The sequence below is a fragment of the Notamacropus eugenii genome, chromosome 4 (genome assembly GCF_028372415.1).
Source record: "Notamacropus eugenii isolate mMacEug1 chromosome 4, mMacEug1.pri_v2, whole genome shotgun sequence".
Classification (NCBI taxonomy): domain Eukaryota; kingdom Metazoa; phylum Chordata; class Mammalia; order Diprotodontia; family Macropodidae; genus Notamacropus; species Notamacropus eugenii.
Window position 1 is genome coordinate 212,341,657 of NC_092875.1, and position 13,154 is coordinate 212,354,810.

General features: G+C 35.4%; 1 long non-coding RNA gene across 1 annotated transcript in view; it reads right to left on the minus strand.

The window, feature by feature from the left end:
* Positions 1-10,171: 10,171 nt before the first annotated feature.
* LOC140498334 (uncharacterized) overlaps positions 10,172-13,154 on the minus strand; it is a 114,057-nt gene continuing 111,074 nt past the window's right edge. Inside the window, exons 3-4 of the long non-coding RNA XR_011965072.1 lie at positions 10,929-11,009; positions 10,172-10,359 (exon numbers count right to left, since the gene is read on the minus strand). This is a non-coding gene — a long non-coding RNA (uncharacterized lncRNA). The remainder of the gene's footprint in view (positions 10,360-10,928; positions 11,010-13,154) is intronic.

Sequence of the window (13,154 nt, forward strand, 5' to 3'; positions counted from 1 at the left end):
TTGTTTTTTCTATCAATAAAGCATTTATAAAACTATGTAAAAAGACGCTTATGGCCAAACGTGAAAAGACCTTGGGTCTTAGGTCTTCTAATTTTTGCCAATTACATTCATGAGGGTTTTGTGATACGTTGTAAACTGTTCTTAAAAAGAGGAAGATATTTGTTGAATTAAGAAATGCTTTATAAAATCTTTTGTATGAATTTTGAAAGGCTTACCTATCAGCCATTATATTTGTAAGCTAATTTGTTATAAGATAAGGGAGACCAGGAAGTTTATGGCTCCAGGTAGCTCTGTGGCAAATTTTAAGAAAGTCTCCTGGTCTCATCTCCCTTTCTTTTGGAAGTTCAGTCATTATAAAAGGACTTCTTAAGATCTGATCTGAATTGGAGATGCTGAGATAAGAGATGTTAACTAAATATAAATTGTTTGTATGTGGAGTTGCTAAACAAGGAATTTGTTTTGGTGATAAATAATCTCTAGTGATTGACTTTTAGGACAAATTTAAAATTTAAGATGTGAGTCCTGGTAAAATTTTTGATTACTAAAATCTATTATCTAATGTACAAGCCGCGGGGGACAATTGTGTCCCCAGTCTGGAATGGGATCCTTCTGGCTCAGTTTCCCCACTATGTTACTTTGATCTACAGAGGGACTGAGGAAGGAGCCCAGGGTGGCCCCAGGCAGTCTAAGGGTTCCCACCATGGTTTGGATGAGAGTGGCCAGTAACCTAGAGAATTGGATTAATAGGGCATAGTGATATGCCTCTATGGGTCTCTAAAGAGTTAGTACATGTGACACAAGGTGAGGATTTCCAGGGCCCTTTTAGATAAATGGGATTAAAACTCTTTGAGGTAATGGACAAAGGTCTCAACTTGGAATAAAGTCTTTACCTGTTACAAAGTGATGTAAAAGCAATTAGTACTAAAACAATTGACTGAATTAATTGCTGAGAGTAAATCAGAGAAATCTTTAGTTTAAGGGAAAAAAATTAGTCTAAGTTTCTTAGAGACAGGTAACCTCTGGTAAAATTTGACATTGATGGAAAAGTTAAGGTTTTAATGGTAAATTTGATTTTATGATTGTTATTTAATAGGGAACTAGAACATGTAGATAGAAAGATATGCAAGCCTTATGGCTTGCTTCAAAAGATGTTCTTTAGCCAACGTGAAAGTATAGTCATATCTGAAACCTGATTATTGGATCTTGCTATTTTAAGATTTTATGAAACTATTAACTGGCTGTTCTTCTAAGTCTAACTCCAGGTATGGGTAGCAAGAAAGGCAGTCTGAGACTCCTATCCATGATGCCAGTAAGCCTGTGAGATGCTGTTATGAACTGCAAAAGGTGATCTCATGGTAAGGTTGGGAGAGTGGCTGTTCAGCCTGGGCTGAGGTAGGATTCTCCTGGCTCATTTTCCCCACTGAGACCTGGCAGACTTTAAGCCTGGCTGGATGTTAGTTGACAATCTACTCCTGCATGAAACTGACATGAAGTTAGGGAGATATTGTTTCCCTTCTATGTCCCTACTCTTAGCAGCAATCTCCTGTAATCAAAAGTTTTGTAAGCTTAATACCAGATCTATTATAGATTGTTGCTAGGGGATCATCTGAGGTTAAGTCTAAAATTCAGGTATCAGGCTTAGGACTTTAGACCAACAACAAAAAGTTAGGGTCCTTTAATTCTTAGTAAGAGTGTGGAGACAATTAGGTTAAGGGCTTTTGAGCCTATTATTGACTCCTTAGTGAAATCTCATCCTCCTGATGGGGGAAATGAATAGTGAATTAATGTAAGATGTAAATACTGGGTTTTAATGTGGATTTCTTAAACATGGGAATTAGCTGAAGTTCCAATTTTGATTTTCTATGAGTGACAAATGTATAAAGCTTAAAAATGGTCATCTAAAATAGTATTAAGGTCAGTTTTGTAGGAGAAGGGACATCTAGATTTCTACAGAAGAAAAAGAGAAGAAGATGCAGAGATGATGTGCTGAAGACAGCCTGAAGGAGCACCTAAATCAGAAAACTGCATCAGATGATGTCCCTCCCCAGACGAGATGGAACCTCTGAATGGATAATTCATTGATCTACCTTTGTATTTTAAATCTCTGTATCTGTACTTATAACAAGGGGACAGTTCCCTTGTAATTTGTCAATATGTTGGTCAACTTTGCTCCCTTCCGATATTCATATAAAGGGGGATAGATGATGGGAATTCATAGGGGAAAGAATGTGAGGATTGGATTTAAGTGTGGAAACAGAAATTTTAAAGATTGCCCAGGTTCTCATCCAAACTTGGTCTTCTCCTTTCAATACAGACAAAAACATGAGAAAGAAGAAGGAGTGGTATGAGAGTATAACAAGTGAAGGAGATCAATTAACTGATAATTTATGTCAGCAATGGTGTGAAAAGTCTTCAGATGATAGAGGAGAGGAGGGATTGAGTGAAATGAGGACATTGTGAAGACTTTTCATAATAAAAAAACATAGGGAATATTGTATTTTCTAAATAAAATTTCTTTTCCATAAGGCCTGTCTTTCTGGATACCTGATTTCCAGGAATCCAGCCTTGTGGGCAGTTGTACCCCTCTGTTCTGTCTGTGAAAGTGCTGTGGATTGTAGCTGAAACTTGGAAGTTAGTCAAATCCCCCCTTTGTTTGTTATATTGTTGCCACATCAACAGTACAAGCTCCCCTGTTCTCCCTCCCCTTCATTTTACTTTAGTTATAGAACTGCCACATCAGCAGTTAGTTAGGTATTAGATAAGGAAGTGTGTTGGGATAAGTGGATATTTCCTGGGACTTGTCTAGTTTCTCACACTTAGACTGGAAGCTTGCCTCCCAGCCAATGGAGAGATGGGATAGTGGGGAGGTAGGATTCTCTGCGTCAGGGTATATAATGGTGCTTTGATCTCTGTAAGTTGCCTCCTTCCATCAGCCCCCGTTCTGGTGGAGGGAATGCCTCTTTCTCACAAGAATTGAATAAATCGCTTTCTCTTCTTACCTGGAGAAGCCTCTGAATTTATTTAAAATTTTGGGTAAGGGTCTTTTAACCCATAAACTATCTATGGGACTTTGGACAAGTCACTTTCTCTCCCTCAGTCTGTTTTTTTCTTGTGAAATGAAGTGATGAGAAGATGGCCTCTTTGGTCTATTCTAGGTCTTAATCTGTGACTTTATGACATAGGGATTTTAGTGGACTTCACACTCAATATAAATCAACTATATCAGAAGGAAACCAAAAAAAGTTAATACATTATTATGTAGCTGTGATAAGATTAATATTTACCAGCATTTCCCTGACTCAGTTTCCTTCCCCCCAACCCCAAAAAGGTAAAACCCAAACCCTTTCTCCTTCCATTATCCTTTGAGTCAATTATCCTTTGAATGAAATAAAACTGTGTGCAGCATACAAAGTCTCGGTCACATGCACTATGTGCCACTTAAATTTAGTGAATTTCTGAAGATAATGAGAGTTCTTTACCATATCCTGACCTGATGATTAGCTGTATTTCCATATGGGATGAGAGAGACCTTGTCCAGATAAGCTAATTGCCAGTATCCTTGTTGCATATTCTCATTGTGTTAGGGAAAAAGTAAACCTCCTTTTGTTAATTGTTCCATACTTTCAAGTGCCTCATTTCATCCCAACATCCACTGAATGTGAATGGAGTGCTTGGAATAGAGTCCCTTCTGATAGTGGTACAAAATGTTAATAACTTATTAAGTTCTATTTATATCCATGGCAGTGGGAATACAAAGAGAAAATATTTTTTTAAAGTCACTCTCTTAAAGAAAATTTATCTTCTGTTTAGAAGAATTGGGAACTGAGTAGGTGATAATTTCATGTTCACTATCTTTATAAGACACCATTTGGAGTATTATGTTTGACTTTGTAAAACATGTTAAGAAAGCTGGAAGAGATGCAGATGAAGATCATCAAAATGTTGAATGGTTTGAAGAGCATGAGGTATGAAAGAAATGCTCATGCTTAGCCTAGAGAAAAGAAGAGGAGACATGATTAGGTGTCTTCAAGTATTTGAAGGAATAACACATGGAAACAGGACTATACTTGAGACATCTGGGTGGTGCAGCGCATAGAGAGTTGGATTTGGAGTCAGTGAGACCCAAGTTCAAATTTTGCCTTAGATGCTTGTCAGCTTTGTGACTTTGGACAATACACTGAACTATTTTTCAAATTTATTTAATTATTTTTAGTTTTCAACATTCATTTCCACAAGATTTTGAGTCCAAAATTTTCTCCCCCTCTCTCTCCTTCCCCAGCCCCAAGACACTGTGCATCCTGATTACCCCTTCTCCCAATCTGCCCTCCTTTCCATCACACCCCTCCCTTCCCTTATCCCCATCTTCTCTCTTTTCTTGTAGGGCAAGATAGATTTCTATACCCCATTACCTGTATTTCTTACTTTCCAATTGCATGCAAAAACAATTCTCAATATTCATTCCTAATAATAATCCATTTTCACAGGAACAAAATTCATCATTACTTTTTTATCCTATGTCAAGTATGAATAGTATGTAAATAAAGAAAGGGGAGAGCCATAGGCTAACTCATTTAGCCATTTCTTTACTATTTACTTCGTTTGCTTTATATGCAAAAAGAGTTACTACTGATCTACATAGTTAAGACAGTACTGCTAGGTTGCTAACTGAATTGAAAACTATTTTCAAAATAAAAACAAGATGCTTCTTACTTTAACAAACATTGTGTCCAAACCAATTAGTATGAGGAAAAGGGATTTTTTTGTTAGCAAAGTTTTGGTTATTGGGAAAGCATTTTAGTCCCTAGACATCTGCAATAGAGAGCATACTCTTTTTGTATATATGTGTGTGTGGGGGGGGGTGTATGTGGGGAGGGTGTATATACACATGTATATATACATATATGTGTGTGTGTGCATGTATATAGTTGTATGTATATATGAATGTGTGTGTAAATATACACATATATGCATACAGGTATGTGTGTATTCACATGTATATATGTATACACACATGCAGACATACATATAGGTGAATATTCCTTGAGCATTTGACAGGTTTTTAAAACATTAAATACAATTAAATGATATTTTGAAAACATAATACCCCAGATATGCATGGCAACAATGAGAAAAGTGAATATACTCACAGAACTTCCACAAGGGGCTCATACATGGGGAATATCTGCCATTCTAATTACTTCTAATGTCTTCTACTGATATCAGCACTCTGCTCCTCAATGGCTATGACATCTCTACCTTTTATGTACTGTGTTCACTGAGTCTTCTTTTCACCGGACATGGCATCTCTGTTGAATGCCTTAATCCACTGAAATCATTAGATTCAGCATTTATGGCCCTTGACTATACTTGCCGCGTACAGAATCTTGACTGCTGAGTTGTTCCTGGTCTTAGAATCCTGAATGGACTTTCTTCCTGTTACTTTAACCTGAGAGTACAATCACTAGACCAGGAGTGGGGAAATGTTCTGTGAATTTGGATTCAACCAAGGGGCTGCGCTTGAGGACCTAGAGGGCTATCTGAAGAATTGAAGCCCAAGTTCCTCACCCCTGGCTAGATTCCCCTGACAAGAGCAGAGTGACAGTTCTTTAGTCAGAGCCATTACATTCAACTAACAAAAGTCAGGCAGATTGTCTTAGTTTAAGACTATGCTTTTCTTTTTCAATCTCTTTGTCTTTTGGGGGAACAAAACTGTTATAGACAATTATCTAATTTGCATTTACCCACACTCACCAATTTCAAGATCCTCTCTGGTTTAGGCACAAATGAATTAGAGCCAGAAAACCTAAGGAGGCAAGGTCAGTGTTCCCACAATCATGTCTCTATCATACTTTTCCTTTAGCTTGATTTCTTTGGCTTCATATTTGGTCACAAAAATAAAACCCTCATATTCCCTATATTTATGTCTCTAGATTTTCATATTGGTTTTTCTCAAAGTGTATTATGGTTTTAGTCTGTAATTTTTCTAATATATTTTTTATGTTCCTCTGTAATAAGGAGTTGTCTTGGATATCATCTTAGCCTTTACGTGAAATACTTTCCTGCTTCACAGGAAATCCCAGTACTGGTACTTGTCTGGCCTAAGCCAGGATCTTATATATATCTCAAAGTAAGACTTCAGTTTACATATGTGTACATATTTTCATCTATGCATCTATCTATCTATCTATCTATCTATCTATCTATCTATCTATCTACCTACCTAGACATACAGACACCCATGCATACATACATACATCAACATACACAAATATATGTATACAAATATATACACACACAAAAATATACAAACACTCCAAATTATCTTTGATCTCCTTGATTTGTGTATTCCTACAGTGATGGAGAGCACAATCCATTCCTGTGTGATGAGACTTTATGACTGTTGTTCATTTGTTTCCATGAGTTAAATAACCATAGGAGAGACACCTAAGGTACTAAAAGGCAGAGAGGAAAGGGGGAGAGGAAGGGAAGATGGAAAGAAGGAGAAAGGAGGAAAGGAAAAAAGAAAGAAAAAATTGAATAGAAAACAAAAAAAAAATCATACCTTTTAATTCCAGCCCACCAGTTATCCTGATGACATTTGCTGTCACAAAAAGTTAGTCAGGAGGGACTTCTATGACACATAAGCAACAAACTGGCAGATTAGATATTTGCTGGATTCCCATGATCTCTCAAACTTCTCCAAAGCAGAAATTATGCACCACAGATAACATAACTTAACCTGTTTTCATAGTCTATGATATTCAGAGTATTAAAAATGTTTTAAAAAGAACAACACAAGAATTGATGTTTATTGACTGAGCTTTCTCAGCACCACTCCCTCACTACTGTCTGTAAGATCACTTAACAAGCCTATAGACCCAACACGGGTTTATATTAAAAAATACTCATGCACCTCATTCACTCCCTCCATTTTATGGTGCCAGAGACCCCCAGCTCCAGACTGTGGAAGTTTATTTGGATCTCAATAGACAGCTTAGTCACAGGAATTCAGGAGCACAAGCCTCCTGGGGGCCTTGCAGTCCAGAAGCTTTGAACTGATGCCTGCAGGCTCCTAATTATCAGCAGGTCAGAGAACTAATGAACAGAGTGGGACAGGTCACCATGACAGGATTCCCTCTGTTTGTGCAGCTAGGTAGCACTCTACCAAACCTGAAAGAAAAAGCACAGCATTCAGTTGGGGCAATTTGTGACCACTCAAAAGTCAGTTGGGACAGATACTTGGGCTACTTAGGTATGAATTGCCCTATATGGGAGGAACCTGAGATGCTTTGAGAGCCAACTTCCACAATCAGAGGGGAGTGAGTAAGGAAGTGAGTGATAAGGAAAATAAGCATGTGGTGGCAGAAGAGAAAAAGTAAAAGTACAAAAGATTTCAAGAAAAAAAATCTTGAAAAATCTTAAAACATAAACACATAAATTGACAGAAAAAGGGTAACAACAAAAAGAAATTTGCCCTCCATATTTAGTAAACAAGTTCAGACATCTAAGAATAAATACTGCAAAATGAGGGGAAATGATCCAATATTTGATGAGAACACAGAGGAGCCTGTAGAGTAACAAGAAACTACAATATGCTGCTCCTAAGTGCCTTAAAAAAGAAATGAGAATTATGAGGGCAAAATTTATGACCTTCTAAGCAAAAATAATAAGTAGAATAATACTGATAAAAATAAAAACCAACTAATCTTCAATAGTACTCTTCTCCAAAGAAACCAAAGAGAGACAAATAGATTCAGGATGTAAATATACAGAAGTGAAGGACTAGGTAGAGAAAGATAAACAAAAAAAAAAATGTTTAAGAAATGCTCACTATGCAAGCAAAACATACACATCTTAAAGACAAATTACACAGAGACAATTTAAGAATAGTATTTTCATAGAAAAACCAACAGAACAAAAAACATCTAAGAACACAATGAAAGAATTAATAGAAAAGAACTACCCAGAACTTCTGGACATAGAAAATAAAATCCTAATTGAAAGAATTCTAATTACCTCCATTATATTTTTAATGTGAATTTAATAAAATGAAAATGAGTGACAGAATGGAAAAGAAAACAAAACACTACAATCTGCTGCTTATGAAAAATATATTTTTAAAAAGCCATGAAAAATAAAACTATGAGTTGCCAGTATGAAATAAAAAAAACATACATTCAAAAACTTTAAAAAGGTCAAACAAGGAAAATATATTATACTTAAAGAAACCATATCTATAAATAGATATGATTCTATAAATCATATCTATAATTAACTTCCATGCTCCAAATATCTTAGCATCCAAATTCATGAAGGAAACATTATCTGTGCTTCAGGAAAATGGAGAGAATAATTCAACAATGACATGAGACTTCAATATCACTCTACTGATTTTGGATAAGTGGATATCATTCTTTGCATAAGAATGATAAAGCAAAAGGAAAATATGGAAGTGAAAAAATTTTAGAGAATCTAGAGTTAAAAGAACTATGGCATTTTCTGAATGAGACAGCAAAAGAATATACGTATGTCTCTGTACTACATACACAAATGACTCAAAAATGAAGCCTTAAATAATGACTTGTCCAAAGAACAAACTATAGAAATAATCAATAACTACATAAAAGAAGATGATAATGATGATACAACACAATTTCTTGGACGCAGATAAAGCAGTCCTCAGGGATGAAAAAATATTCTTATAGTCATGTATTTAAAATACCCATAAAAGGATTAAAGAACTCAATATTCATTAAAATAGAAAATCAATGAATAAACCTAAAATAAGTTTAAAAATAGGAGATATTAAAATTAGATGGGAAATAGATTATTCAGAAGCAAAAAAATAGAAAAGATAAAACAAAAGCTGTTTTTATAGAAAAAGGTAATAAAATTGATAAGCCCTTGGCTAGTCTGGTTAAAAAGAAAAGAAAAGAAAATCAACTAAATTGCATTTGATCTAGGTGTAATTGCAGGCAAATTAGAAGAAACAGTAAGTATAATCATAACATGTTATACCCAGTTATATGCTAACAAAAGAGAAAACATGAAAGACACACAGATAATGACATAAAATATAAAAATACTCAAACTATCAGAAAACTAGGTATCTTAATCCAGTTTAAAAAAAAAGAAAATAGATCTCCCTATAAAGCAATTACTGAAGGGTGGGGTGGGGGTGTGGGACTCTTGCACCTGATAGACTCACAGAACATATGTTATCTTATGTGATCCTCGTAATAACTCTGAGATAGGTGATATTGTTAACTGCTTTTTTTACAGATGAGGAAACTGAAGATGAATGAGGTAAAGTGATTTGACTAAGGTCACCCAGTTCATATGTATCTGAGACAGGATTTGAACCAAGGTCTTTTGACTCCATGTCCAAAATAAACTACTATGCTCCGAGCTTCTTCAAAAGTGTTTAAGAAGAAAATGAAATGAGGAGGCTAAGATAGAGAAAGCAACATACATACCAAAATATCCATAGCAGAACTTGTTACAGTGACAAAGAACTTTATACAAAATTGAATGCCTACTAATAAGGGAATGACTGAAAAATGTTGTCATAAAAAACAAATGTGAGAAATATGGAAAATATAGAAAAATATGTATGAGCTGACAGAAAGCAAAGAAAGCAGAACCAGGAAAACTCTGCATGTCATGGCTATAATGTCAATGATAACAATACTAAATAGCTCCTGAATTTAGATTTAATGGAGTGAATAAATTTTGGTTCCGGAGACCAGATTATGAAACATTTCATTCCTTTAGTGGAAAGGATTTACAAAGCAGAAAGGGATTATTGACCAAATGAAGACTTTCTGAAGAAATATCAGCCACATTTAAAAGAAAACTTCAGCTGCCAACTTGATGATATGGAGAAGGATGTATCTCCAAAGAGGAAATAGATAATGTGATCTGCCAGAAACTGGGAAAACACTATCAGATTAATATGATTGCATGCTCCCCTCAAAATCTAAAAAGGAGTGGTCATGGGCAAAGAAAGCTTCATGGGAACCAGGACAAGTTTTTGCAAAATCATCAAACTGCTCTGTCTCAGGAAACTTTTGATGCAGAGTTCACTAAGAAACAGACCTGGAAATCTGAAAAAGATAACTCTCAGAAAGCAACCTGCTTGGGAAGATCACTGTAAATACAAATACCTGTTTAATTTTCAGGATGTAACTGCAAGTTTTCAATTGCTAAACAGTTCTTCCTTTATTTACTATGTTAGTGAAAACTGGCTAGAATTCTTCTATGTGTAGCTGAAGTCAGGGGTTTATTGTAGCACAGGTGATAAAGACATCTCTCCTGTCAGGAATGTCAAGGAAAATAATGATGTAACCCAAGAAATTTCTGAAAGAGAAGACAATATATCATCAGTCACTTGCAGATGGACGCTATCTCTCAATGCTGTAAGATTCTGTTGACTGAATGCTTCAAGACTTTATCGTATCAGGAAAACAAAGAAAGAAAAATTTTCTCCTAACATTTGAAAACAGAACTTTAATTAAAGAACTGCATTTAGCTTTACTTTAGAGGAACCTCAACAGCATGTCTTCATGGAAAGACAAGCAAATTCATTCATTTGAATTTTGCAAAGATTATACTTGCCTGTTGTAACTTGTAATAGACTCTAATACTAGATTCCTATATTAATACCAATTACTTCTAAATTTTAGATCAATGCTAGTCAAATATCAATTTTTCCTTATCTTTTTGTACTCAAATATTCTAGAAAAATCCAGACTTTCAAAAACACACAGGGGACAAATTGTTTCTGAGTTAGATTAGCCCTGTACAGCCTATGCCTCATTATAATGATGCAGATAAAAATTACGGTAGTTATGCATATTTATCATTTTTTATAAAGAGCTAAAGGATTATGGGTATGGAATGTTGCACATGCCCTAAGTTGTACTTACCATGATTATTTGGTTTAGCTTCACTGTTTTTCTTTGTTGCAAAGCAGGGTTTGGTAGGGGGTACATATTAGAAAGGTACTGCTGTATTTAAAACAACAAAAAAGAAAATAATAAGGTTCCAGAAAGAGACTAGATGATTATTAATGATCACAATCATAAGCAATATTTATATGGTGCTTTAAAAATATAATGTCATTATGTCCTCTTAATAACCCTGACAGGGAGTGCTATTTTTACCCTCATTTTATAGATGAGGAGGCTGAGGTCGACATAGATTGAGTGACTAATCTAGAGTCACAAGACAAAATGAGGGTCTAAGACTGGATTTGAATTCAGGTCTTCCTGACTCCAGGCCCAACACTATCTAGTGGGCTATCAAGCAGACAATATCTCTCATAGACATTGTAGTTAGGATACATGCATAGGTTGGGAGGCTTGGATTAGATGACAATAAAGATCATTCCCAACTATCAGGTTCTTTCAAATTAATTCTGTATAACACCCATCTGAGAAAACTGTATTATGTATGTATGTAGAAGTCAAGCTTGGTCAGTGTGACAAAAGCAATTTTGGTAAGTTAAAACAGAGCAATAGAGAGACACAAACCAAATGCTGCCCCAAATGAACACAATTCCAAAAGAATGCCTAAGGCATCCAAAAATATTGGTTTCTGTTTCTCAAACAAACAAAAGCTATTTTTTTTCTCACGAGAACATATGAATAGTGTTTTATGGTTGTTACTGTTGTTCAATTGCTTGTTTATATAAAGATCCTGGTAACACTTTGCTACATGTTGAGATGGTGTGAGCGGTCATATAATTAGTAGTTATTGCTACTAATCTGAATAAATTTGAGTGTTTTTGCTTGGATTCTATTAGCTTAGGAAGTAGGAGTTTCTCTCATCCTGGGTCATTCTGGAAATGGTGCATTTTATTGGCATATCTCATGTTAAAATTCTGCAGTAGTCTTATCTTCATGGAACAGCTGGCTGGTGAAGTTGCATATTGTGTTGATTGATCTCGCATATATTTTGAAGTGTGTTTATGTCTGTCAGGGAGCAGTTTTATAACATCCCCTCACATTTCACATCAACAGTATTAACTAAAATTCCTGGTGTTCATTTGCTATTAAAGTCACAGGCCTCATTCTAAGCCTGACATTGTATTTTTTTTTTCATTTCTACAATAATTGTGAATGATGTTTTTTAAAGGGACACTCCTTCTAACATCTTGTATATATATAAAAGGCATGATTGTTGCCATAACATGGAATTAATGCAAGAAAATTGATGCCATTTGATGTCAAATGGGGTCCAGGAGAATAATTCCTTATGAAATGATAATTATGAAGGAGGACAGCCTCCTGAAAGTTTTCCCAGGATGAGACGCAGCATAAATATCATAAAGCCCAATACAAGATAACAACTTGTATTGTCTTCTTGTTGAATAATAGCGTGGATTATTTAAGCTTTGTGACCTCAGCAAAGTGTTTTGTATACTGTAGGAGATTAATAAATGTGTGTTAGATTATTTTCCGAAGACATCATCGTCACATTCATACCAGGACAAGTTGGGCCTGCTATTTTCCATTATTTGGAAATAAAGGAGGACCATTTCTTTAGAAAACAAAGACTTTCATAAAAGGGGATAATTTTCTTAGGAGAGGACAAGTTGATATGTTGGAGCCAAATTTTGGCTGTTTTAGTTAGTAGCGTTGTAGCATTTTCTAACATAGTTTATCAATAGCTTTATTAAATAGTAATTCTTCATATGGTTGTTCCTCTTTCTCACAACAAAATAAAACTGCTTTATTAGTCATTCAATCAGTCACTAAGAAAAAAAAAAAAAACATTAATCAAGTGTTTGCCGTGTTCCAAGAATCAGTCTAAGATTGTAAATTGCTTTAAAACTGGGAAGACCTAGACATGGGTCCTAACTCTGACATATATTGGGCTTGGACCCTGGGAAAATAATACATCATCTCCAATATTCTAGGCAACCATCTAAGATTACACATTACAGTACCATCCTTCATTGGTGGGAGGGAGCTTTGGAGGGAGATTTGTTACCTGGGAATCCACATTGCCATGGAAATCACAGACCCAGTTCATACGTTTTATCTAATAGACACTGTATGAAGTGCTGGATCATTTTTTTGCCTCACAAAGAAACAGAACAAAGAAAGAAAAACAATCCCTGTCGCCACAGAACTTGTATCCTATTTGGG